This window comes from Chelonia mydas, chromosome 19, assembly GCF_015237465.2.
Source record: "Chelonia mydas isolate rCheMyd1 chromosome 19, rCheMyd1.pri.v2, whole genome shotgun sequence".
In the NCBI taxonomy this organism is placed as follows: Eukaryota; Metazoa; Chordata; order Testudines; family Cheloniidae; genus Chelonia; species Chelonia mydas.
Window position 1 is genome coordinate 15,439,349 of NC_051259.2, and position 27,424 is coordinate 15,466,772.

Here is a 27,424-nt window from a genome sequence, read left to right on the forward strand (position 1 = left end):
GATCCAGGGCGAATGGACAGCTGTGTACTGGGATGGAACACAGGATGGGGGATCCCTCTTAGGGCCCAATCCTGCAAACCGTGCCTGCAGCCAGGATATGGGGGGTCAAGCAGTGGGGAGCCCCCAGCGGAGATGTTCTGCAGACGCTGCTAGAGGTACAGTCATGGAGCCCTGGCCCCACTCCTCGCCTGCACAGTGGGGCGCACAGTGGGGCACACAGAGTCCCCCCCACACCTGGTCACAGTTCTGAAGTGTGAACACCTTCGCTCCTCACCCTAACATCTGAGTGTCTCCATGACACGAATCTCTCTGGAGACCCCAAATTCGCTCCCTCCCGCTTTGTCCACATCAGAGCCACACAGGTTCGCAGGATGGGGCCCTGCTGCAGCTGTGGAGGAGGAGGCAGGAGCTGCCGGTCCTTCTGCATGAAGGCATCTATCAAAGGTACCATTAGTATTAATGATTATTATTTAATAGATTAGTAAAGATTCCATCTGGCATTTCCCCCTAAATCATCCCCAGAATTCTGGCCAAAAGCCAATGCAGGTAATTGCTGTCTGTCTCTATATCCCCCTGGCTTTCCTGCTCTTCGCTAGCCGTTCAGAATTGTTGTGGAACATTGCAGCTGCCATATTCCCCTCCAGAGGCAGCTGTATTTCAGTGATGGGGGGTATGACCTCTAACCAGTATTGCTCTGTGGCTGTTAACCAGCTCCTGCATTCCACTCCAGAGGTGGCTGCATTTCAGTGCTAGGTGAGTGACCGCAGTGCAGCATTAGTGCGCACTGTAAAACAGCTACCTTGTTCTACTCCAGAGGAAGCTGCATTTCAGCACTGGGGATATGACTTCTAACCAGCATTGCTGTCTGGCTGTTAACCAGCTGCTGCATTCCACTCCAGAGGGGGCCGCATTTCAGTGCTGGGGAGTATGACCTCTAACCAACATTGCTGTGTGGCTGTTTAGCAGCTGTTCCATTCCACTCCAGAGGGGGCTGAATTTCAGTGCTGGAGGAGCTGACCTCTAACCAGCATTGCTGTGTGGCTGTTAACCAGTGTCTGTGTTTCACTCCAGCAGTGGCTGTATTTCACTGGCAGAAATGGTGGTTGGTCTGTAAAATTTGTGGAAGTAAAAAAGGGATAAAGGGGATTTGGACGCAGACATCTTAGTTTTCTTAGGAATAGAGTAAGAGTCAGGCTCACTCTAACTCTAATAACGCGAGACTTTAAGGCAGGGCCCGGGCGAGTGGGAAGCGAGTGGAAAAACTGAAAGAGCTGCTGTTTTAACCTTGTGTTGGATAAGAATGGAACACAGACTGTAGCAGGAACTGCTGAGAAAAGTGAGATATCAGGAAGGAATATGTGTAAACAAGATACAGCTGTTGATCAGTATTGTATGCAACGAACGGTATAAATGTTTGCCCTAATTGTTTATCAGGCAGAGACCTGCCTAGGAAGGGGGAATCCCTGTCCGTGCACATTCTCCCCCTTGCAATTGCTTGAGAATAAATTGTCTCTGACTTGTTGCAAACAACCTAAGAGTGAAGATTGCGTTTTTCTTCCACAAGTTCATTGAGATAAGAGGCATTATATAGTCCTTAGTGCTGCTTAAAGCATGTGTGGTTTGATCACCTTCCATAGAGATCAGCACAATCTCATCCTCTAGAGCCCTGAACAGCACAGGTCTGAAAGGCAGGATGCCTTGCCCATGGGCAGGAAGAGGAGCAGGGGGCGATCGTTTCCACTCTGCTCGGGTTATTTCCCTCCAGGTGTCAGGGAGTTACTGCCTCACTTATGGAAACCCTGAGCCGTAAAATCCCCGTCTCCCACTGACCAGGCTCCCCATGCACATGCCTTCAGCCAAAGGGACCCTGCAGCCCTAACCACAGATACGTTCTTAAACACCAATTCCCTGGCCTGTGCTAGCAATAATACAATGGGCTAGGAACAGGGAAAGGGGTTTTCAGTCTACCTGACCCTTCACCAGTCATGGAGTTTTGGTTGTGGCCTGGGACAGTAACAAGCTCTACAGGGTCCTCATCCCAGCAGGGACTGAGCATCACCCCCAAGCCACATCAGGAGGTAGGGGCGTTTTCTCCCATTTTAGACAAGGGCACCCGAGGCCCGGAGATTAAGGCCCAGATTTGGAAAGGTATTTAGGCATTGCCCTTCACCTTTCAATGGGAATTAGGTGCTTAAACTGCTTAGGTGCTTTTTTCTATCCCACTAGGAGCCTGGGAGATTCACTGGTTGCCGAAGGGCTCGTCTACATGGCATGGAGATGGGCTCTATGCGGACGATTTCTGAAGTGCACTAACATGTGGCGCATTCCTTGGTCTGTGTAGACCCTGCTGGTGTGCACTGCAGGCTCTCTAGTGCGCTTTAAAGCACACCAGCACGGTCTACGCAGACCAATGAATGCACAACTTGTTAGAGTGCTTTGGAACTCACACCCCTGTAGTGTAGACAAGCGCCAAACACCTTTGAAAGACGGGCTCTTGGGAGCCTAAAGGCCACTTTCACTGAGACTCTGGGGAGTCTGCACTAGAGCAGCTACGGCTGTGGCTGTGCCTCTGTAGCACTGTCACGTGGGCACTTCCTACCGTGATGGGAGGGGTTTGGCCACTGCTGTGGTAAATCCACCGCCCCAAGAGGCGGTAGCTAGGTCGAGAGAAGAATTCTTCCATTACCCTCATGCTACAGTGGGGCTTAGGCTGACTTAACTGCACCCCTGGGGGACGGGTGTGTGTGAACTTTTCACATTCCTGAGGAACATAGCTGGGTTGATCCAACTTTCTGGAGTAGACCAGCCTTTAGTATTAGCTTCAGACCAGGCCTGAGACTTCCGAAAATGGGACTGAGACATTTTAGGCCTTGTCTACACCTAAAACTTAAGTCAACCTAGTTACATCACTCAGGGCTGGGAAAAATGTCCTGCCCTGTGCAACGCAGACAGGTCAACCTAACCCCCCAAGGGTAGACACTGGTAGGTTGATGGAAGAACTCTTTCCCCGTTGACCTAGCTACCTCCTCCCAGAGAGGTGGATTTCCTCCAGTGCACCAGAAAAATCTTTTCCACTAATACAGGAAGCATCCTGTATTTTTTCTTTTCCACTAATACAGGAAGAGCTATGCTGCTCTTCAGTCCAGATCCTACAGGTATTTAATGCCTAATTCCCAGGAGGTGGGTGGGAGCGCCTGCAATGCTGAGTGGGGCAATGCTCCTCTACAACCCTGGGCAGGAGCCTGGGCCAAAGAGCAACTTGCCCAAGGATACACACCCGGTCTGTGGCAGCGCTGGGATTTGAACCCAAATTTCCTGACATCTCAGCTATTGCTCAGTCCATTAGACAAACCATTTATAGCTAGACAGAACCCTTAGCTTCAGCTGAGCTCCTGCATAATCCAGGCCCTAGTATTCCACCCAGAGATTCCTGCATCAGGCCTGTGACGTCTAAGATATTGGGTCTCTTTTAATTTGCTTTCTAGTTGTCTGTTTCACTCCCTGGGCTGTGTGCCCTAGAACCGGGATTCTCAAACTGGGAGTTGGGACCCCTCAGGTGGTCACATGGTTATTACATGTGGGGGTTGTGAGCTGTCAGCCTCCAACCCAAACATACGCATCCAGCATTTATAATGGTGTTAAATATATAAAAAAGTGTTTTTAATTTATAAGTGGGGTTGCACTCAGAGGCTAGCCATGTGAAAGGGGTCACCAGTACAAAAGTTTGAGAACCACTGCACTAGAATAAGGCTGCAGTGTGGGGATGACAGACACTGGAAATGGATGTCTGTATACAAAGAAAAACCAATTGCATTGGCATATTAAATATCGATATTAATGGAAACTGGTCTAATAAAACTTGAGAGTGTTTTTTACAGTTACTGTGTGTTAGCAAAATAACAATTGGCTATTAAACGTGATGCCACCTTCCCCATTAATAAGAGCATAAATTTAATAAGGTGTGTTAAGCAGAATGCCATGTAACCACCAACAGGTTATTAAAAGCTCCAATTAACAGCTGCAGTGGATGGGAGCTCGTTAAAGACTTCTCCAGCCTCCATAAAAATTGTTTTCATTAATCAATTATTTCTTTTCTTTACCCCAGCGCATAAAGCCGACACAATAACAGCAGCACGTACCAAGGCTTTACAAAGAGCCAATAACCCCTTACACCCTGCTCTTCACCAAGGGTCTGTTTGACCCTTTGGCTGGTAGCCGATTGCCAGCAAATGGATCAGGATTTTATTATGAATCCCTTTGTTAGTCTTGGCCATTCACAATGCAGACCGCCTTTTAGTTCTGTTTGTACACCGCTCAGCACCAGGGGGTCCTGGTCCTGGTCCTGACTGTGGCTCCCAGATGCTCTGGTAGTACAAATAATGAATAGTAATGTTAATCATAACATTCAGAATCGTACAGATCCTCAGTACAAACCTACTGGAGTGCAGGAGCCCGAGTCTGCATTCAGCTGTGATTCTCTAATGGGTGGAATTCGCCGCACTAGAGACAACACAACGCCAAGGCCCCATAAATCTTATGCTGGCTCTCTGCTAGGGACGGTCTGGGTTTTGGCTTCTGTGATCAGTGGCCAGGTTTTTAACTGGAAAGTCTGGTCGAAAAGGGGACCTGGCAACCCTAAATGGCATCCCCGACCCGAACCAAAAGTCTGGTTAACGTGGGGAGGCATCGGTTCATTAAACCGAGATAGGGTGACCAGACAGCAAGTGTGGAAATCAGGACAGGGGGTGGGGAGTAATGGGAGCTTATATAAGAAAAAGCCCCCAAAATCGGGACTGTCCCTGTAAAATCGGGACATCTGGTCACCCTAACCCGAGACAGCCCCTGCCTTCAGCGAGTGATGGGGAGAGGGAAGGGAGGAGGGGAGTGGCAATGGGGGCGGGGACTTGGGGGAAGAGGTGGAGCAGGGCGGGGCCTCGGGGGAAGGGGTGAGGAAGGGGGCGGGCCCTCAGGGGTCCAGTACCAGCAATTAGGAAGGTGACAAACCTATGTCTCTGCACAGGGATGAATTTCACCTGTCTAAGCTTTGTGACTTCTCACCGATGTCACATGACCGGGCCTCTTTGTTTCTTGATTGGAGGGCACTGAGCTTGCCAAACTACATGCTCCCCAAACAAATTTCTTCTGTCATGGCACGAGCCAGATTCTGCAGCTTGATTGCATGAATCTCAGCATCAGGCCCCCAGATTTGCTTCAGATGAGGCTTCCTGCAAGCAAAACACTGATCGCACGAATCCTCAGGAGACACGGACGCAGTGGGCTGTGAGCAGGCCAGCATCCAGATCTGGTTTCTCATTCAGCAGTCTGTTTAGTAGCAGGTTTCTCGGCTGCTCAGCCACCTCTATTCACAGCTCTCCCACTCCCGTGAGGAAGGGAATCCTTATTCTGATTTATATTACAGTAGCACCTAAGAGCCCCAGTCACAGACCAGGACCCCACTGTGCTAGGTGCGGTACAAACATAGAACAAAAATACATTCCCTGCCCCCACCAGCTCACAATCTGAGGATAAGGCAAAAACCAGCAGGTGGCTACAGACAGACAGGGGAGCACAAAGAAAGAATGAGACACTAGAGATTTTCCTCTCCCTTTTACAGAGGTGGGGCTAAAACCGTATGTCTCCAACTAGCTGTGTATTTGGTTCAGGTGCAGGTCTGAAAAACCAAACAAAACTATTTCAGATCAGCTCAAAACAAAACCGTTTTAAAATGTTCAGCGAACGGAAAATCAAAAAAGGTTTCGCTTCATGGCAAGCGAAACGTTTCAGTTGGCACAGACCTGAGACAATCATTTCCACTCCAAAGCTCTTAACACCATCAGTAACACCCTTTCCAAAGAAAACGGAGGGAAATTCCAAACCAGCCGTCTTCCCAGCACGAAATGGGGAAACGCTCCGGTTTTGAAGTGCTCAAACGAACCGTCTTGACTTTGCTGGGTCTTTTTTCTCTTTTTTTCCCCAACTGGAACAATTTGCCAAAATCGAGCTGAATTTACAAATTGTTTCCGTCAACTTGAATCTTCATTTTCTGGCCAAAAAATAAAAGGGCGGGGGGCGGGGGAGGAGTGTTGTACTTGAAAAATGTCACCCAGCTCTGAATGAAACAGAGAGGAGAAGGGACACCCCAGAACGACGCCGTACATTAGTGGCAGAGCCACACTAAACTGAGCTGGGCCACTGGTCAGCCTGGACTACATGTCCCCTCTCTAGGCTGTCCACATAAGAGGATAAGACACTTCTATAGCTACCAGCTAGAGGGCATCATAAAATGAAGAGTCCCCGGATCAGCAGGTCTGGGGGAGCCCTAGCTCTGCAGGGTGGTCCTGTCAATCACAGAGCCTCCAGCCTGTTTCCTTGTCAGAGCTTTTATTGCAGGTGGCAAAATGCAAACGACACCCACTGGTGTTCAAACTTCTCCGAGGAGGCTGCGATTGCAGGGATGTGACTTCAGTACAGCTCCTCCTTTCCCCAAAGCTGGTGACTCAGGTGCTGGGCACCAGCAGGGACTCTGAGAAATCTGGTCTCAGAAAGGGAACAAGGAGCCTTCTATTAAGTGTCTGAACATGCAAGTGATTCAGGGTGCCCGGGCTTCCCAGCCAATCATTAGACTTGCTTGTCTTTTACAGGAACATCACACACTGCTGGGAAAGGCTCTGTTTGCAAGACAGGAGCCTGAGAATTATAGGCATCAGTTATTCTATTGACCAACAGGCAAAGCCTCCTGGTGGCTGCTTCTAATAAATAACCCTGAGTAGGTTGATTTATAGATCCCAAAGCACTTTACAAAGAATGGTCAGTACCATTAGCCCCGAGTAGCGATAGGGAAATTGGGCCAGAGACGTTGCCTCATGGCTGTTAAGCAGCTGCTGCATTCCACCCCAGAAGTGGCTGCATTTCAGTGCTGGGTGAGTGACTCCTGTGCAGCAGCGGAATGTAGCACAGCTCCTATCTATTTTTTAGCTTTAGGCGATAAATTGATCAACCTCTCGTGCTGTGTCATGACCCCGCTGCCAGTGATGTATTTAGCCTTATGAACTGTGATGGACCATCGGCCATCTGGAGACATGCCAGTGATGCTTGGGGATGGATGTCACACTGGGTCAATGTGAGGGGATGCTGCATCATCCCCTTTATCCGGTGCAGGGTGCGAACCTGCCCTCTGTGCTCGGTGACTCTTGGTGAAGGGTCTGGAGGCCTTTTGAAACTGCAGCATGCAAAGGAGGAGGCCCCAGTGCCAGTGCCTTGCACCTACGCACGGATGGGGAACTGCAGAGGAGTCCAATTATATACCAAAAATCCCTCCGCAGATCTCCCCGCGGCCTGTGTCCCCATGCTCCAGCTGGAGAAACTATGGGGCGGGACGGGGGCGGGGGTGACTTGTCTAGAGTCACAGGAGAGTTAAAGAGAAGATCCCAGCAGTTCTGGGCCTGGCTCCCTGTCCAGGGCACTAAGGCCTTGTCCAAACCACGAAATTAGGTCCAATTTATAGAAGTCGGTTCTGTAGAAAGCGTTTTTATACAGTCGAGTGTGTGTGTCCCCACACAAATGCTCTAAGTGCATGTAGTCGGCGGAGTGCGTCCACAGTACTGAGGCAACCGTCGACTTCCCGCAGTCTCCGTCACCCATTTGAATTCTGGGTAGAAATCCCAATGCCTGGTGGGGCTAAAACATTGTCGCGGGTGGTTCTGGGTACATATCGTCAGCCGCCCGCCTCCACCATGAAAGCAACGGCAGACAATCATTTCGCTCCTTTTTTCCTGGGTTACCCGTGCAGACACCATACCACGGCAAGCATGGAGCCCACTCAGCTCACTGTCACCGTACGTCTCCTGGGTGCTGGCAGACGCGGTACTGCATTGCTACACAGCAGCAGCTCATTGCCTTTTGGCAGCAGACAGCGCTGTATGACAGGTAGCCGTTGTCGACGTAGTCCAGGGTGCTCTTTTAACCGACCTCGATGAGATCAGGGGCGCCTGGGCAAACATGGGAGTGACTCAGCCAGGTCATTTCCCTTTTAAGTTTCATCTCATGGCGATTCAGTCCTACCGGCATCCTACTGCACAGTCTCTAAGTGCCACAAGTACTCCTTTTCTTTTTGCGTCTTTTAATGAGCACCCAGGAGAAGACGATGGCCAGCAGTCATACTGCACCGTCTTCTGCCGAGCACCCAGGAGATGATGATGGCTAACGGTCGTACTGCACAGTCTGCTGCCAGCAAGGTGTATAAAGATAGATGAAGTGGATCAAAAGAAGAAATAGACCAGATTTGTTTTGTATTCATTTTCTCCTCCCTCCTTCTGTGAAATCAACAGCCTGCTAAACCCAGTTTTGAGTTCTATCCTCGAGGTTTTGAGTTCTATCCTTGAGGGGGCCATTCTGTTTCTCGCAAAGCCACCCCCTTTGTTGATTTTAATTCCCTGTAAGCCAACCCTGTAAGCCATGTTGTTGGTCGCCCCTCCCTCTGTCAAAGCAATGGCAAACAATCGTTTTGAGCCCTTTTCCCTGGATTGCCCAAGCAGGAGCAGACGCCATAGCGCAGCAAGCATGGAGCCCGTTCAGCTCACCACAGCAGTTATGACCATTGTAAACACCTCGCGCATTATCGTGCCGTTTATGCAGAACCAGCACCTGAAAAACAAGGCGAGGAGGCGACGGCAGTGCGGTGATGAGGACATGAACACAGAGTTCTCTAAAACTGCGGTCCCCCGCAATTTGGAGATCATGATGTTAATGGGGCAGGCTCATGCCGTGGAATGCCGATTCTGGGCCTGGGAAAGAAGCACAGAGTGGTGGGACCACATAGTGTTGCAGGTCTGGGATAAAGAAAAGGAGTACTTGTGGCACCTTAGAGACTAACCAATTTAGGTCTGGGATGATTCCCAGTGGCTCCAAAACTTTCGCATGCGTAAGGGCACTTTCATGGAACTTTGTGACTTGCTTTCCCCTGCCCTGAAGTGCAAGAATACCAAGATGAGAGCAGCCCTCACAGTTCACAAGCGAGTGGCAATAGCTCTGTGGAAGCTTGCAACGCCAGACAGCTACCAGTCAGTCGGTAATCAATTTGGAGTGGGCAAATCTACTGTGGGGGTTGCTGTGATGCAAGTAGTCAACGCAATCATTGAGCTGCTGCTATCAAAGGTAGTGACTCTGGGAAATGTGCAGGTCATACTAGATGGCTTTGCTGCAATGGGATTCCCTAACTGTGGTGGGGCTATAGATGGAACGCATATCCTATCTTGGGACTGGACCACCAGGGCAGCCAGTACATAAACCACAAGGGGTACTTTTCGATGGTGCAGCAAGCACTGGTGGATCACAAGGGACGTTTCACCGACATCAACGTGGGATGGCCGGAAAAGGTTCATGACGCTCGCATCTTCAGGAACTCTGGTCTGTTTAAACGGCTGCAGGAAGGGATTTACTTCCCAGACCAGAAAATAACTGTTGGGGATGTTGAAATGCCTATAGTTATCCTTGGGGACCCAGCCTACCCCTTAATGCCCTGGCTCATGAAGCCGTACACAGGCACCCTGGACAGTAGTCAGGAGCTGTTCAACTATAGGCTGAGCAAGTGCAGAATGGTGGTAGAGTGTGCATTTGGACATTTAAAGGGTCGCTGGTGCAGTTTACTGACTCGCTCAGACCTCAGCGAAACCAATATTCCCATTGTTATTGCTGCTTGCTGTGTGCTCCACAATCTCTGTGAGAGTAAGGGGGAGACGTTTATGGTGGGGTGGGAGGTTGATGCAAATCGCCTGGCCGCTGAATACGTGCAGCCAGACACCAGGGCAGTTAGAAGAGTACAGCAGGAAGCGGTGCGCATCAGAGAAGCTTTGAAAACCAGTTTCATGACTGGCCAGGGTACTGTGTGACACTTCTGTTTGTTTCTCCTTGATGAAAACCCACCCCCTTGGTTGCCTCTAAATTCCCTGTAAGCCACCCACCCTCCCCCCTTCGATCACAGCTTGCTTGCAAAGAAAATAAAGTCACTATCATTTAAAAAACATGTATTCTTTATTAATTGATTATAAAAATAGGGAGATAACTCACAAGGTAGCCCGGGTGGGGTGTGGGAGGAGGGGAGGAGGGAAGGAAAAGGCCACTTTAAAACTTGTTGAATGCCAGCCTTCTGTTGCTTGGGCTGTGCACTGGGGTGGAGTGGTTGGGTGCCCGGAGCCTCCCCCAGCTTGGGCGTCTTGGGCATCTGGGTGAGGAGGCTATGGAACTTGGGGAGGAGGTAGGGCGGTTAAGCAGGGGCTGCAGCGGCAGTCTGTGATCCTGCTGCCGTTTATGAACCTCCACTGGACGGCGAAGTATGTCCGTTTGATCCCGCAGTAGCCCCAGCCTTGCCTCCTGCCTCCTCCGATCTTCCTGCCACCACCTTTCCTCACGTTCATCGGTCACCATCCTGTAATGTGCTGTTGTGTCCCTCCACGCATTCTGCTGAGCTCTGTCAGTGCCAGACGACTGCATGAGCTCAGAGAACATGTCATCGTGTGTGCGTTTTTTTCGCTGCCTTATCTGAGATTAGCCTTTGGGATGGAGGAGGGAGGCTTGAAACATTTTCAGCTGCTGGAGGAAAAAAGGGAGTGAAGTTTTAAAAAGATACATTTTACAGAACAATGGCTATACTCTTTCACAGTGAACAACACTATTCACATTACATAGCACATGTGATTTTGGTACAGGGTTGCATTTTGCATCTTATAGTGAGTGCCTGCGGCTTTGGTGTTAGAGATCACACATGCAGGGCCGGACAACAGGCTTGCAGGCGGCCATGGTAAGCCATAGTCTTTCGGCTTCTGCAACCTTCATAACAACAGCCCCCTCCTTTCCCATACCAAGCAAAGCCCATTGAGTTGGCCATTTAGTGCTGCAGTTTTCCCGTTAACGTGCAGCAGCAGAAACCAAACTAGCCCCCTCCCCTATCCAATTCTCTGGGATGATCGCTTTTCCCCTCCCCCCACCGCCTGGCTGGTATCAGGGAAGATCCCTGCTAGCCGAACACAAACAGCTCAGCACCAATCCTCCCCCCCACCCCCACTGCGTGGCTAACTGCGGGGAGGATTTCTTTTCAGCCACAGGCAAACAGCCCAGTAGGAACGGGCACCTCTGAATGTCCCCTTAATCAAATTCCCCTATTTCAGCCAGGTTACCATGAACGATATCACTCTCCTGCGGATAACACAGAGAGATAAAGAACGGATGTTGCTTGAATGCCAGCAAACACCGGGACCATACGCTGCCAGGCTTTGTCATGCAATGATACCAGATTACTTGCTACTAGCATGGCGTGGTAAAGTGTCCTACCATGGAGGACAGAATAAGGCTGCTCTCCCCAGAAACCTTCTGCAAAGGCTTTTAGAGTACCTCCAGGAGAGCTTCATGGAGATGTCCCTGGAGGATTTCCGCTCCATCCCCAGACACGTTAACAGACTTTTCCAGTAGCAGTACTGGCCACGAACGCATCCCAAGTCCTCAGGGCTACTTAATCATTAAAAAACGCTTACTTTTATAACATGTATTATATTTAAAAAGGTACACTCACCAGAGGTCCCTTCTCCGGCTTCGTTGGGTTGGGAGGGTATTTCAGTCAGGGTGATAAAAAGATCCTGGCTGTCGGGGAGAACGGTGTGCTGTGTGCTCTCCCCAAGCTCGTCCTCCTCATCTTCCCCATCTGCAAAATCCTCAGCCATGGCGGAGAGTACCCCATCATCAGAGTCCACGGACAGGGGTGGGGTAGTGGTAGTGGCCCGCCCTAGAATTGCATGCAGCTCAGCGTAGAAGCGGCATGTCTGGGGCTCTGTCCTGGAGCGTCCATTTGATTCTTTGGTTTTCTGGTACGCTTGTCTGAGCTCCTTAAGTTTCACATGGCTACTGTGTTGCGTCCCTAATGTAGCCTCTGTCCCTCATGGCCTCTGAGATTTTTTGAAATGTTTTGGCATTTTGTCTTTTGGAACATAGTTCTGATAGAACAGATTCCTCTCCCCATACAGCGATCAGATCCAGTACCTCCCGTTCAGTCCATGCTGGAGCTCTTTTTCGATTCTGGGACTGCATGGTTACCTGTGCTGATGAGCTCTGCATGGTCACCTGTGCTGATGAGCTCGCCTGGCCAAACAGGAAATGAGATTCAAAAGTTCCCGGGGCTTTTCCAGTACACCTGGCCAGTGCATCCGAGTTCAGAGTGCTGTCCAGAGCGGTCACAATGGTGCACTGTGGGATAGCTCCTGGAGGCCAATACCTTCGAATTGCGTCCACACTAACCCTAATTCGAAACGGTGATGTCGATTTCAGCACTAATCCCCTCGTTGGGGAGGAGTACAGAAATCGGTTTTAAGAGCCCTTTATGTCGAAAAAATGGCTTTGTTGTGTGGATGGGTTCAGGGTTAATTCGGACTTAACGCTGCTAAATCCGACATAAATTCATAGTGTAGTCCAGGCCCTAGTGTCTTCCACTGACTCCATAACTAAAAATGGCAACAGAAATCACTAAGAGAACTTGTCATCCCACTAGCTGTTCTTCAGTGACTCGCCATCCAGATGGACTGCTGCTCCTGCAGAAGGCGATGGGTGACTGTCGGGACCCAGCCGTAGGGCTGGCTATCTTGCCTACCAATATCTGATGTCTTCTCTAGCTGTGGGCTCAAAGAAACACCTGCACTGCCCTGGAGAGGGAATTAGGACTCCTGGGCTCTCTTCCGAACATTCCTAGCAATTTGCTCCATGCCCCTGGGATCTGACGGAGCTCTGGTTCGGTCACCATTTTCAGTGGGGTGATTGTAAGGAGTGACAAGGTCTTTGAGCCCTGGAGTGAGGGGCAGCACACAGGTGGGTCGGGAAGGGGCATTCCTGCTACGGCACACCCTGAGTAAAGTCAGAACCAAAGTGCAAACGGAAGAGAGACAACAGGCCCCGGGTGCCCCATGTATGTTCATGGTGCTGGGTTTGGGGTTTTTTCCCTAGTGTTAGTTTTCATTTCGCTTTGTCTGATAAGTGCTCTCCGGGAGGCGGCCCCTGACCTCTCCCACGTGCCAGCCTTTTGTGCAGGTAGCCGAATTAAAAATAATTGCTCCCTAGAGCCAATGGAGACCGCTCCAGCGGTGGTGGTGCAGGAGATATCCCACTGATCCCGCTGCCCCTAAAACAGGCCTCGGCGCAGCGAAATCCAGCCGGCTTAACAAGCTGCACTGGCAAAACGAAGCACCGAAGCACCGGGGCTTTGAGTAAACAGAGCCGACTTAAAGCGCTTCCCCCGCACCTGCCCTCTTTGATCAGGCATCACAATGCGCCCCTGAGCGCCACCGGGGAAAGGAGAGGAAGATGAAGGGGGTTTGGTAACACTTTCAATTAGCTCTGCTGCAGCAGCATGAGCGTGGCCTGGGAGGGCTTGTTTGTCTGAACACACTGTTAGTTCTAACACCAGCCCCTGGGAAACTTGAAAACGGAGAGAAGATTCCTTAAATTGACTCCCTCTGGACACTGTGTGTGCAGAGACTGGTAGCACGCATGCTGCTCTCTGACTGTGGTTCTCAACCTCTGCAGACTATGATACCCCTGTCAGGAGTCTGATTTCTCTTGTCTACCCCAAAGTTTTATCTCACTTAAAATGAAGGTTTTGCCTTCAGTCCCACACAGTGGGGCTCGGGCTTCAGCTTTCTGCCTTGGGCTCCAGCAAGTCTAACACTGGCCCTGGCGACTCCACGACTCACTGTGGGATCGCGACGCACTGCTTGAGCACCGCTGAAAATGCAGAGCAGTATAAACAAGTCATTGTCTGAAGGAAGTTTTAGTTTGTACTGATTTTGCTAGTGCTTTCTATGTGTACCCCTGGGTTGAGAACCACTATAGCACTGGGCTGTGCCCACAATGAGTCTGTTATTACATGCAGGGTACGCATGCTGATCTGTTATTGTAGGTTTGCTCAGGAGCACAGGACACCCACACTGGTCTGTTGTTGTAGGGTCTCTCCAGGTCACTTGGCTGCGCAAACTGGTTTGTTCTTGTTCGGTTGGTCGCTGGGGGCAGACTCCATCCCTAGATTTTAAATGCATTGGATCATTTGTTTTAAAAACACAGACAGGGACAACTACAGACTGTGGAACCAGATCCAAAGTGAGGGGAGAGGGGCGGCAACGCTGTGGGCCCCCCACCCTTACACCATCCCTTTAAATAAACCCAAGCCAGCAGTCACACTCCGCTTGCAGTGATTTCAGTGGCACTGCACATGGGTAACGGGGGTGGGGGACAGAGAGCAGAGAGAGGGTCTGTTTAGAATATATTCCAATTCCCAGGGCACGATCCTGCACTCCATGTGCATCCACATCCCCCCGGACTCCAGAGGGGTTAATGGGTGGCTAAGGAACAGCAGGAGGGTTAGCTCAGTGGTTTGAGCATTGGCCTGCTAAACCCAGGGTTGTGAGTTCAATCCTTGAGGGGGCCATTTAGGGAACTGGGGCACAAATTGGGGATTGGTCCTGCTCTGGGCAGGAGGTTGGACTAGATGACTCCTGAAGTCCCTTCCAACCCTGAGATTCTATGATACAACAGGCCTGGGTCCATGGGATGGACCTGACTGGCGCTCAGGGCAGGACTGTGAATAATGGATTCTTTGTCTCTCTGGCAAATCCAGTATATTTATATTTTAATCATTTTGGCCCAAACTGAAAATTAAAAAGAAAAAAATTCAGTGAATCAAAAGGTTAAAAAAAAAAAAGGTGTCTCAAGTCAACCCAAACATTTTGACTCAATTCTGAACATTTTAAAATGTTTTTTAAAAACTGAAACGAAACATCAAGTTGAATTGAAAAAAACGAAATGTTTCGTTCAGAAACCGTTGAACGGAGACATTTGAAATTTGTCAGGGTTTTTTTTTCTGACTGAAACATTCTGGCAAATTTGACACAAAGTCGTGCCATCCCGCTGGGTCCTTGAATCTGCATTCTGCCCCGAAAACAAGGTTTGTCTGATGAATGTCGCTCAGCTCCACTCAAGAGAGCTGGCTTCCTTTCCTGCCTCGAGCACTGACTCCCAGGAGACCTTATGCATGCTAGAAGGGGGCTCCAAGTGGGCACCTGGGCTCAGGGCAGCGATACAAACATGAAGCTCTATGGATCAGGATGCTGACCAATTAGTACATACAGCAGCTGCCCAACTAAATCCAAAGAGATACTTCTAGTTACCTTCAGTTTTGTATATTGTCAATGGATCATTACAGAAAATGGCTGTAACTAGCCTGTGGAACTCATTGCCACAAGATATCATTAATGCCAATAGCCCACCAGGATTCAAAAAAGGATCCCAACAACCAGAGCTACACTAGATAGGAGAAAAAAGAGAGAGAGGATACAAACCCAGCTGCTTCAGGGCAAGACAAACACTAAACGCCTGGGGTCCAAGAGATGGTTCTCATGTGGGCCGGTGATTGCATGACTCTTCACAGTGCGCATTTCTGCACCTGCCTCCGAAGCAGCTGGGATAGGACCCTGGACTGGTTGGCCCACCAGTGTAATGCAATCTGGCAATTCCTAGGTGTGACGGTGCCCCCATAAGGCTTTATGGAAATATGCTTATGAATATATATGACATAACTGGAATATGTTTTATGCTACATATGCCATGTAACATATCTATGTAAAGGTTATGATCTACTGAATCTATTAATCCTATCTGTATGCATGTATCATTTTTGTATCCAAAGTTATGAATATTGGCTGTGTATTGGCTTGATTTCTAAATAACCTTAGTAGAGCATTTGGTCAGTTCCTGGAGAAAGGAATGTGCAAATTAAGTACCTAATCAAGAAACACTTAAAGGACAATGAATCTTGGAATGCTCCAATCCACATAAGAAGTCTACCTGAGGACATTCAAGGAAGCATGTGAACCGTGGCTGCTCCCCTGTAAGTTCCGAGTCATGCATGGACATGTGACTTGCCCAGGTGACTACAAAACTCCATTTTGGAGCTGGACTTTACATAGGAGAGAGGAGGGGGTCTCCACCCACAAGAGAAAGTCTATTTAAGCCCATGGGAGACCCCTCCATTTGGTCTTCAGCTGGCTAAAGAGATAGCCTCTCCATCTCCAAAGATACGTGAAAGAAACTGGAATAAAGGGCAGTAACTACAGGGGGTGTGAGTGATTGTTGGACCCAGACTAGAAGGAGATTAGTCTGTAAAAGGACGCTTACTGGAACTGGTGAGGTTTTTATCTGTGTTCAGTATGATTAGACATAGACTTGCATGTTCTATTTTATTTTGCTTGGTAATTCGCTTTGTTCTGTCTGTTACTACTTGGAACCACTTGAATCCTACTTTCTGTATTTAATAAATCACTTTTTACTTATTAATTAACCCTGAGTATGTATTAATATCGGGGGGGGGGAGGCAAACAGCTGTGCATATCTCTCTATCAGTGTTATAGAGGGCAAACAATTTATGAGTTTACCCTGTATGAGCATTATACAGGGTAAAATTGATTTATTTGGGGTTTGGACCCCATTGGGAGTGGGCATCTGAGTGTTAAGGGCAGGAACACTTCTTAACTTGCTTTCAGTTAAGTCTGCAGTTTTGGGGCACGTGTTTCAGACCCTGGGTCTGTGTTGGAGCAGACTGGTGTGTCTGGCTCAGCAAGACAGGGTGCTGGAGTCCTAAGCTGGCAGGGAAAGCAGGGTCAGAAGTAGTTTTCGCACATCAGGTGGCAGCTCCCAGCGGGTTTCTGTGATCCAACCCGTCACACTAGGCTCTTGCATTTCCCAGATATACAATCAGCTCGGGACTGAGTTCTGGTTTGGGAATCATAGGCCAGGAAAGACACTGGGAACCGGGAGAGAGTCCAGAGCAGGGCAGCTGAGGAGCCGAGAGACCCCTACGGCACTGCGAAGCGTGGCAGCTCCAGTGACGTGCACTGACTGCCCCTGCTCACCCCAGGGCCAATCTGCCCCAGAGTCTGGAGAGAAAAGGGTTAAGGGAGGACAAAAATGGCTTTAAAAGGCTCTTTCACGAAGGAAGGTAGTGGGTGCGGGGGCTGAGAAGGCACCTGCCATGCAGAGGCACAGTGACCCCATAGGCCAGGCATTGGCCCATAGCATCTCACCCTCCAACCAGCTTCTCAGCACACTACGCGAGGGCAGCTGGCTACAGCTGCTTTCACATGCCAGCCGCTGGAGCTCCTGAGGGGCAGGCTCTGGCCCAGCTCTGCCAGATGGCCTGGCTTTTAGGCTTCCCCTGCAGGGGCTAATTACCCCCCTCACTGTCCAGGTTGGTACCCCTCCCGCCCCGCAGCCACATCATTAACAGCCTCCCCTTTGTGGGGCTGGCTGATCGCTCGTCCAGCTGGCTGCAGCTGCCTCTGGGGGAGAGGACACCACCTGGAGTCAGGAGATCGTTACTACGGCTGCCCCTCGCCACCACCCGGGAGCCACGGCTCACTGTCCAGCAGAGTGGCAGTGACCACAGCAACAGCTAGCACGAGGGTGCTGCAGGATGGCGGGGGCTCCCTTGTGACTGCCCCTCTGGCCCAGCCAGCTGCAGGTGTCTGTCCAGCACTGGTACCATCCTCACCACTGTGCTGGGAACAGACATAAAAGGGGCTGGTGCAATATCCTCTGGGTCGCTGGGTAACGTGCAGCTTGGCTTAATGCAGCAAAGCCCAGCCTGTGTCACACGACCCCCGCAAAAGCCAGGGCTCCTAAGAGGGCAGGCTCCAGCTCCCTCCACTGATGGAGGGATGCAGCCCCTGGTACCCAGCTCCTGCTCCTCCCATGCCATTCCCCCAGCACCCTTGCCAAGGGATATGGCTGGGAAGTGACTGAGTGTGGTCAGCACTCCCTCCCATGACTATTCGGTCCAGGCCTGGATTTAGGGGAACCCTGTGCAGCACCCAGCCGGGGAGAACCATAGGGTTAGTCTGTGGCTGGCAGCCCCAGTAAAGACTCCCCCAGAGCTTCATTACAGCCAACCCCTGTCTCCTCTCTACCGCGAGAGGCGCCGCATGGTACAGCGAGAGGGGGGAACATGCCCCAGGGATAACAGAACTCGGGGGAGGCGCGTCAGTTCTGTGAGTTCCCTTTAAGAGCACGGGGGCTCGCAGAAGGGAGCGACTGAGCTAAAGGGCTGGCAAAGGGCACCTGATCCCCAGCCCATTTCCCTGCAGCACAAGCTGCCCTGCCAATGTGCCTCAGCCACCTGTCCTGGAGGGGAGAGGGGAAGCCACTCAGTAACCCACTGGCCTCTTTGCTGAGGCTGCCAGCAAGGTGCCCCCAAGCAGCCGAGCTGGTAGCTGTGATGCAGACACAGTCATACGCTGACGGAAGGAGTGTCACAGCCAAAGCCAGCTACAAACCCAGGCACCCTACAGCCCTTCTCCAGGGCCCTCTGCCTGCCCCTTCTCCAGTCACTCACCGCTTGCACGTACAGATGCCGCGCTCTCGAAACAGCCGCCCGTCACTGAGACCTACCAAACTCAGTCCATCCAGGTTGCCAGACCCAGGGTACCAGGCACAGTTACTGACCTGGCCGAGATTTCAAGCAATGAGCTAGAGTGGGGAAGCGAGCGGTTTGAGAACCCCCAGCCTGGACCCTGGCCTAACCGCCCGGCCCTTTCTCCTTTCAATTCCATCCAAAAGCTGCAGCTTCTGCTAGTGGAAAATCCTTCCCCTGTCTAAGTGGCAAGTGCTGCTAATGGAAAATCACCCCGGAGGCAGGGGAAGTGAGCAATGGAGACCGGCTTGTCTGGACGCTGCAGCGATTACCTGGGGCTGCAGAGAAGAGAAGAGAACAGGACAAGAAACGGAAGCCTGGAGGCAGGATTACAGAGCAGGGGTTCCCGATCAGAGGGCACCAGTGGGTGGGGATCAGCTTTCCAAACACATCCGCCTCGGCGGGAGGGAGCTGGGTTGTCTCAGACAGATGGCGCAGGCATAGGAGCAGCCAGGGGCCGGGCTGAGGGTCCAAGATGAAGGGACTCAGGGCTGGTGCAGGAATCAGGAGGGGGAGAGGGTTTAATCTCCTTCCTAATCAATCAGCACCTTTGGGAAGGCGTGTACCAAATGGCCCTGCTCCGAGGTGCTCCAGGGTGCTCCAAGGCCTTTTCCAGGCTGAGAGCTCGCAGAGCAGGGCTTTGCTATGGGATTCCCCATGTCGAGGACACACAGAGTGAGGCAGGCCACAGGATTCCCTGGGTTGGGAACTGTGGGATTCCCCAGGCTGAGATTTCACCACCACTGATAACGCGAGGCTGTCGGCTGCCAACTGAACCCTCCTGTTGCTGCTTCTTGGGGTGGCTTTGGGACCCGAAAGACCCTCTCACCAGTCATCTGTGCACGCTCAAATCCCTGACAGTTCACCAGCAAACAAATCAACCACTGCATGTACTCCCCCCTTCCTGCTTTCCACTCACTCGCCCGCTCTGCGTCACCCCGCAGCCTGGCTCTCCGGCTGTCCACTCAACCCACTCGCTGAGCTTTTCTTCCTGCACGTTCCCCGCGACTAAAGCATTGCACAGAGGCCAAGAGGCAAATCCACCTGCCACCTGGGTGTGGATTTGTGAAAGCGCCAGCAGCATGCCAGGAATATTTCGCGGGGAGCTGACAGGTGCTCAGGCTGCCGTTCCAGCCAAGCCGTCTCTCTTCCCACACACCCACGCCCAAGTGCATTTCTCTGGAGCGAATGAGGAGCGAAGCAGTGGGAGGAGCTAGTGTCACAGCAAGACAGGAGCTGGGGATTAATGAGGACAGGGGATAAAGCCTCCCGAGTTGACATTTACAGAGAATATCTGAAGAGCACAATTAATCTGGGCCATTATTACACATGAGCAGAGAGGTGACATTTGGTGCCCGGGCTCCTGTCCTCTCTCATTCCTTTCCCCTCCCTTCACTATTCCAAGCACTTTGGTTTGGATCTTGTGAACGCTCCACCACTATGTGGATAAGAAGAGCCCCAGAAATAAGAGGGTGATATCCTGCTGGCAGCTCAAGAACCTCACCTCCCTTACCCGATCTCTAAAAAGCAGCTACTTCTGGGCCGGAACATAAAGTGACCTTTTACCCATGCGCAGCAATGCTACGCAATCATTTTCGGCAGGAAGCGAAGAAATAGCCTGTATCTGACTGAAACGAGAGTGGTGGAATGTAATAACAATAATACCTAGCTCCTATGGAGCACTTTCCAGAGGAGTTCATCACATTACCCACACCTTACAGATGAGGAAACTGAGGCACAGAGTGAGGCATTAACTTGCTCATAGTCATCCAGCAGCAGGGCCAGGAATAGAAGCCAGGTTTCCAAAGTCTGAAACCAGTGCTGTATCCACTAGGCCCCACAGCCTGGTCCCCTGGACTTCAATACGGTCCAGAAACAAGGTTGCCGCGCCTTCCCCTCTGCACTGGTAGATGCTTCTCCATCCAGGCTCTCTCCCCCTCTCACACAGACAACTTCTACCTGGCTAACAAGTCCATTAGCCTCAGGATACAGATCTTAACCTCATTAACCCAGGCTGGCTCTCCGTGCCCTAATCATGATTTATTATCGGTTCCCCCTCTCCTTCCTTTGGCTCTCTGACCCCTGCCTGTCTGTCTGTCATGCCACGTGACAGTGGCCCTGACGCACCCCGGCGTGGAATTACTGCTGGGGCAGTTCCTTGGGAAGGCTCATTGCTTCACATGTTGCCTTTCTTTGTCATTATTTTTAAAGGGTCCATTTTATTGTCCCTGTTATTACAATGGGCTACAGTGCCTGGGAACAGCAGGGAGGGCAGAAAGGAGCCATACTAAAGATAATTATCACCAGAGGGCAGGATGACAACTAGCAGCCAGGGAGCATGACTGGGAATCAGGACCTAATCCTGACCCTCTCTATGGCCAAGGCACTTACTGTCAAATACTGTTCTGCACGTACACAGGCCAGATTCCCAAGGGCTCAGCACCCAGCAGCAACCCCGAATGACCACTTTCCCACCCGGACCCCCAACACAGACCATTCTTGGCCCAGTCCGTATGTTTATTTTGCTGCCTACATGAGATTCAAGGTCTTTGGGCCAAAGAGCCTTTATCTAAAGGAGTCAAAGGGCCTTACGAAGGTGCGGAAGGAGCACTACCTCTGTTTCAGGGATGGGGAAACTGTGGCACAGGAGCGACAACACTGGCCCAGGTTCACATTGTGAGTCATTGGCCTGGTGTTGACGAGAACCCAGAACTCAAGGCCGTTAGCCCTTGGCTGTCGGTGCTGCACTAAGTTCTCTCCCAGCTCTTAGACAGGAAGAAGCTAGAGGGCTACAAAGTTTATGGTACCTGCCCTCCCACCCCCACTCTGGAGCACTAGATGTGTCCCAGTGCAGCGGTTAGCAGCTGCCTTGCAAGCTCACCTGTCTGTCCTTGGCTTGGAGGAACAGGAGGGGCACACTCCCCTAGCCGGCATTTGGAGCCAGCTGCTTAGGGGCAGCACGGCCTCACAGAGCATGGGAATTACTGGCTCACACCCAGATCTGCCTAGCCCAACAGCCTCTCTCCAGCCATGACCTAGGGGAGCAGCTGGCTCCTGTGAGATACCAGTACCAATGTGCGGAACTGGGCTGGGCCGGGAACCCCCCCTGCACTGCAGGGAGCGCCTGGCAGAGGGAAATGGAGCCCCCAGGGGAACCCAGCTCCTCCACGCACAGTGCAGTTTTGCCTCTCTAGACCCCTTGGATCCGAAAGGGCTGGCTCAGCCTGGGGCTGTAGGGCGCCTGAGGTCAGCGCATTATGGGCCCAGTACTCAGAGATATTTTTCTTAAAAGGGGAAGTTTAATCTTGGCTCAGGGGAATTAGGCAGGAGCTCTCCTCTGGGCTTTGTGGGCGGGCGGGTTATCAGAGAGATAGGCCAGGCCGCTGCACCCGTGCGGTCTTGTATAGGCTGAACCCCCTTCTCAGGCTTCTCTTGCATCCTTCAGGCAGGTCGTACTCTGGCCAGGTGCCCCTTGCTCCCCCTGCCACTCTCCTAGCCAAGGGGGCTCTTAGGCGTAAACTGCCACACGCACCCCTTCCCCTGCTTACTGGTGACCTCAGAAATCTGATCCTGCACCACTAATAAACCTAGAGGCCTCTGTGTGCGTGTGAGTGTTTGTGTGTGTGATACGTGTGCCGTGCCTAGTCTCTACTGGTGTGCAGGGGTGGGGGTGGGAGGGTCTGGGGACGTGTCTTTTTGCGGCTGGGTGTGTCAGAATGCTGGCCAGGGCAGGAGCCGGGCGTGTGGGTGTCAGTGTGGATGTATACGCACAATGTAACTGACACGAATGTGTTCATGCAAAAGATTTGGTCAGACGCACGTCATGGTATGCGTGGGCTCCGTGTTGTTCTGTGTAAGAGCAGGCCAGGTCATATACACCACACGGGAGTCTTCTGTCTATTGTATCAGTGTGTGTGGAGCTCCCATTAAGAAGACAAACGCAGGCTGTAGATACAGGCAAAGCAAGCTCCTTCCCTGGTGTTCGTTCTGATGCGCAGGTTCAAATGGGCTTTCCCTTATTCACTACACTAAAGTAACACCCAACCCTTACCTACAGCCAGCCATCCAGCCCCCGCACAAAGTACTGACTAGCCAGGGGAGTCTGAGTCTCTTCTCACAACCCCCGTAGGCTGGTGTAACTCCCCTGAGTTCCTCCTGCTTTACATCAGTGGGATGGGACAATCAGGCCCTAGACACAGGAGGAATGGTGGCAGATGACACCACAGCAAGCAAGGAAAGGAAATCTGACCAAGGACACAGCCTCACTTCTATGAAACGTGTCCCAGGAATCTCTCCAAGCCCCACAGAAGAGACAGGCTCTCAGTGCCATCAAAAGCCCCCCCCCCCCCCCCCCCCCCTTAGCAAACTGCATCAATCTTTGTTGATACATGTTGGAAGACAATCAGATAAATCAAGCCCAGAGGGATCTGCAGCTGAGATCCCCAGGGACAGCAGCTTGGCCAGGCAGACCCCAGGGCCACCAGCGGCTGTCAGAACTTTTATTAATATTTCATAAGAAAATCATATGCCAAACTTCAGCTTCACCGCTTGTTATGTGAATCCAATAACAAAGGCTTCTCCGCAAGAGCTGGCAAAGCTCCCCTGGGGAGAGGCAGCATCGCTCCCAATCAATAGCGACTGGGTTTGGGACGGCAGGTGTAATCAGCCCAAGCCCATGGCCTGGGTCAGGGTGTGACATTCTGTGCGCTGATCACACGCTCCAGCGCATGGGGCTCCCACCCTTTGGATATCTGCTCAGTCTCCCTTAGATCAGCTCTTTTATTCCTTCCCCACACATCTACCCTTCCAGCCCCTGAGCCCCCTTCCGTCCGCCAGGGTCTGCTCAGGGTCGAGATGCCCTGGCTGGAGTGCAGCATCCCAGGTGCATTCGTCCTGGAGCTTGGGGTTCGTCTGCAGGCACCAGCAGCTCCCTGCAGCAGCTGCGGCTCAGCTGTCGAGCGGCGACAAGCGCCACGGACAGCTCGATAATCAGAAGCTGCCCTGACAAGACGGGCAGGAGGCCACTTACTCGTTATTTCCAACAGACGAAGCCCCAGGCTGCTGCCAGGAAAAGCTCAGCACAGTCGGACCTGATGCCAGCGAGGCCTGGCCCAAACCCGCCTCACTAACGTGACAGGGCAGGTGAGAACGGGCGCCAGGTGCGCTGCATGGAAAGGACCAGGGGCAGAAAGCCCTGCAGTGAGGCTGCTTTTGCCTCCACATGGGGCAATTTAGAAAACAAGAGGTGAGCAATATTGTAATGTACTCTGTGTGCGTGCGTGTGTGTGTGTGTGTGTGTGTGTGAGAGAGAGAGAGAGAGACCACTCCCTCTGCTTGATGGGATCAGAACGCTCAGCTGTGTGTCCTAGCCCCTACACTGCCGGTGGCAGGGGCTGGGCTTTCTGTGCAAGACCTGTGTTCTGTTTCACCTGTTGCCATGGCGTTCTGAGTGACTGTGATGTGCAGCCCAGTGACAGCTGTGAAATCGAAGGCAGCCACAGATCTGGTGCAATATTTCTACGGATATTCTGGTGAAATACGGGGATTTAAGGGGAAGATGCCTCATGCAGTTACAACAGCGGGGCAGGCAAAGCAGGGCAGGGCCGGTCCTGCCTCAGAGACTTCCAGCTGACCTCTCTGCTCTCCTGTTCCGCTGGGAGCAGGGAAGGCAATGATTACTCTCAAGCAATCCAAGGCCAGGATTCAAGGAGACAAGCACCATCCATCTTATGTTCGCAGGTGAAGGTCTCCAGCTCCGACATGTTAGAGAGCCTGAGATGGCCAAAGCAGTTAGGCCTGCATTAGCTCTGCACTAGTCTCCAGTGGTGAGGTGGCACAGACAACGCTTGTGACGTTCAAATCCTGCTCTGGGCTTTCTACCACCCTCAACAGAGCTGGGCAGGAAAACAACAAACCATTTTTTCACCAACAAACGCTGGTTCATCTGAACCAAATCTTTGTGGCACAGGGTCAATGCCCAGCCCGGGGAAGCTAATGATCCAACCAGCGGACCAAATTCAGTGACGAATCCTGGTCAGGTGCCACCCTCGGCACGTTGCACATACACTGAGAAGAAGAAGTTTGGCCAAATTTCCCAACGCACAAAATGTTGGAAGACGGGGAATTTGAAATTGTCAAAATGTCCCATTCTGACATTTTCAAAATGAAAAGTTTTGGTTTTTCCAAGCAAAACAACTAGAAATGTTCAAATGTTCAGGGATTTCATCTGAAAGTGGTTAAAAGAAAGAAAAAAAGGGTTGAGCTAGAAATGAAACATTTCAAAATTGTGAACATTGGGATTTTCAAGTGACCAGAACTGAAATTTTTTTTCATTTTGTCCGTTTGCAAAATTTTTGGAGATTTTGATTTTGTCCCAAATGGGGATGGGAAAATGTCAAAATCTTGAAAATTCTCATGAGATAGGAAAACAGTTCCCAGCCAGCCCTTTCCACAAGCCAGATCTCCTCCATCTGAACCAGCAGAGCTGGGGTCAAGCCTGGGGTTGGAGTTGCAAGACTTATTGTCCCCGGGGATTCCCATGACCACACGAACTCTACCTCCTGCCCAGGACCTCATGGAGGTTAGAGTAACCTGGGCTTCTCCCAGGCTCGCCCACAAAGCCCTGTGACAGCCACACAAAACCTGGTTTCCAGCTTAGGTGTTGATACTGGAGTGTCACAAATACACCCCAGTCATGAACCAACCACCATCCGATGCAAACAGATGAGGCCACCTCTCCCCCTCCAGAGGGCCAGATCTGAGACCAGGATTTTCATGGAGGTGATGGAAGAATTCTCAGGGCATCAATCTTTATGCATTTACACCAATGTGGGTAGCTTCGGTGAAGTCAATGGAGACTTTCTGACTTGCCCCAGCAGAGGGTCTGGCCCACGGACACTACCAGAGTTAGGCCAGGTTGACAGTTAGCAGTTTTGTTGGCATTGCTAGGTCAGTTAGGAGACCAATTTTGGGGATGTAGCTGAGTTAGGGTATGATTTTGGGGATGTATGTGGGTCGCTTTGAGGACAATTCTGGAGACATAGCTGGGTCAGTTTTGGGTACAACTTTGGGGACGCAGCTGGGTTGGTTTAGGTATGATTTTGGGGATGTGGCTGGGTCAGTTTGGGGTACGATTCTGGGACATAGTTGGGTAGGTTTGGGGTATGATTTTGGGGGTGTGGCTGGGTCGGTTTGGGGTACGATTTTGGGACATAGTTGGGTAGGTTTGGGGTATGATTTTGGGGGTGTGGCTGGGTCGGTTTGGGGTACGATTTTGGGGACATAGCTGTACTGGCAAAAGCACTAATGTGATGCAATTTTACCAACATAATTGTGCTTTTGCTGGCCAGGTTTTTGTTTCACTCACCAAATTGGTATAAACTGTACTGGGAAAAGCCCCTTCTTGCTGGTATCAGCTTCGCCTCCAGGAAGGTTTTCATGGTACTGTATAGCTATACTGGTGTGTATATATCCATACCGCTCTACCAGTGTATATATATAGCTCTCGTGGCAAACCCTAATCATTATTGTTATTACTAATGGTGGAGACAGTGTATTTCCCCCTGTTTAACTGGGCAGAATCTGACCTCAGGCTCCCAGCTGGGGAGGATCCTGGGATATTCCTGAAGCCACAAATTCCTTCTACAGCTTGAACAAAGGACAGTTGCACAATTAAGGACAATTAAGCAACCAGTCAATGCTTCACTCTCTCCCACCACCCGTCACGCTGGAGCATTCGGCCCAGGGATCATCCATTCGCCCCACCTACCCCCAAGGGCTGAGTGCAGACAGGGACCCTGCAGGTGTAATCTCTGCACTTACAGTCTAAAGAGGCTGCAGAAATGGCTGCAAAGGGTCTTCACACCACATAATAATCAAATGACCCAAGAAGCGTTAGTGGGCAGGCTGGCAGGGCATTGCATGCTAGGGAATCACAGCACCTTATAGGGTATGTCTACACAGTAATCATGTGGTGTGATGGGACCTCACGTAGACATATCCAAGCTAACTAGATTAAAGCTAGCTCGTGTCCCAGAGCAGTGAAGCCACAGTAGCCATCCACTGTGAAATGTGTACCTGATGACTAGAGTGTAGCTAATGGGACACAAATTTTTTAAAAAGGCTCCAGAGCTGATCCCGGCAATTACAGGCCAGTAAGCCTGACTTCAGTACCAGGCAAACTGGTTAAAACTATAGTCAAGAACAGAATTATCAGACACAGAGATGAACACGATTTGTTGCGGAAGAGTCAGCATGGTGTTTGTAAAGGGAAATCCTGCCTCAACAATCTACTAGAATTCTTTGAGGGGGTCAACAAGCATGTGGACAAGGGTGATCCCGAACATTTACACAGCAATAAAACAACCCCGTAAATCAAGCCCCACGAACCTGCATCAGCTGGCATGGGCCAGCCGCGGGTGTCTAACTGCAACGTAGACAAAGCCAGAGTTTGAGTGACTGGCCCAAGGTCACGTGAGTCCTGAACAGAACCCAGAAGTCCTGCCTTCCAGACCACTAGAATGTGTTGCCACCTGTAGTCCCTTGTTGCTGTAGGGAACTATCCTGCACAGGCAGGGAGCTGACTCGAGGGGAGCTAATGGGACTTCTCCACACCGGTTTGCTGGCGTTCTAAGCTACACACACACCACTGGTTGCATCCCCAGCCAGGAAGGGGAAAACAGGCCACCCTGAGCTGCAGAACTGGGTCCTGTTGCTAAAGAATTTATTTCCCTGTGCCCCCAGGTCCCTGGTACGTGACTGGAAATGCAATGATTGCTGTCCTGGCCTTCTCTAGGACACGCAGGACCAAGAGCTCTAACAACTCTGAACCGATCCACTCACCAGGGCTGCAGTCAGAGCTGGGCTGGGCAGGAGTGACTCCGAAGACACCAGGTGTGAAGACCAATCAGGATCATCAGCCAGGATTTAAAC

General features: G+C 51.2%; 1 protein-coding gene across 1 annotated transcript in view; it reads right to left on the reverse strand.

Moving 5' to 3' along the window:
• Positions 1–27,424, reverse strand: part of NKAIN1 (sodium/potassium transporting ATPase interacting 1) — a 206,746-nt gene that overhangs the window by 150,213 nt on the left and 29,109 nt on the right. The window lies entirely within an intron of this gene.